General features: G+C 35.9%; 1 protein-coding gene across 1 annotated transcript in view; it reads left to right on the top strand.

Annotated features, from left to right (window-relative positions):
- The window catches only part of LOC109468259 (bone morphogenetic protein 1-like), a 3,991-nt gene that overhangs the window by 2,970 nt on the left and 478 nt on the right, over nucleotides 1-543 (top strand). The window lies entirely within an intron of this gene.

The raw sequence follows: 543 nt of genomic DNA, 5'->3' as shown, positions 1-543 counted from the left end.
TCAAAGGCGTGTGTTGTACGCACAAACAGCTACCGTAAATGGGTTGACTTGGCGCTGTTTCGATCTTCTGATGGCTACAAATAGTTATAATTAGGGACTGTATTTTAATGGGCATTGAAGATACAAAACATATAGTAATTAATAACTTTTAAAAATGAGTTTATAGGTTTAGCCAGTCGATCGAAGCACGATTTTGAATGAGCTAACAGTTTTTCCAGGCTTCTTCAGAGCTCATATTTATGTGCTCTGTTGTGTCATCAATAAGTCAGAAAAATATTATATATAGTCATTTGATCCTATTGATACAACCATTGCAGTTGACGGGATTTCTATGGTTTCTACGCAACTCTTAGTTTCCAAGCCTGTGGATCGTTTAAATAGAATACTGACAGTTGCAAAATGCGGAAAAAGACTAAAACTAAGCCAGGTCTATATATATGCCTCGATATTAATTAACACCGTGCTTACCAACAACTACATATACGTAACTTACATAACGTGTTTCTGTAATGACGTCTGGGTAAATACCATTTCCGTTCACAA

The sequence above is a fragment of the Branchiostoma belcheri genome, unplaced genomic scaffold, assembly GCF_001625305.1.
Source record: "Branchiostoma belcheri isolate BF01 breed outbred unplaced genomic scaffold, Haploidv18h27 scaffold197, whole genome shotgun sequence".
Classification (NCBI taxonomy): domain Eukaryota; kingdom Metazoa; phylum Chordata; class Leptocardii; order Amphioxiformes; family Branchiostomatidae; genus Branchiostoma; species Branchiostoma belcheri.
Note: the sequence above shows the minus strand (reverse complement) of the source record. Positions and strands in the feature narration are given on the sequence as shown.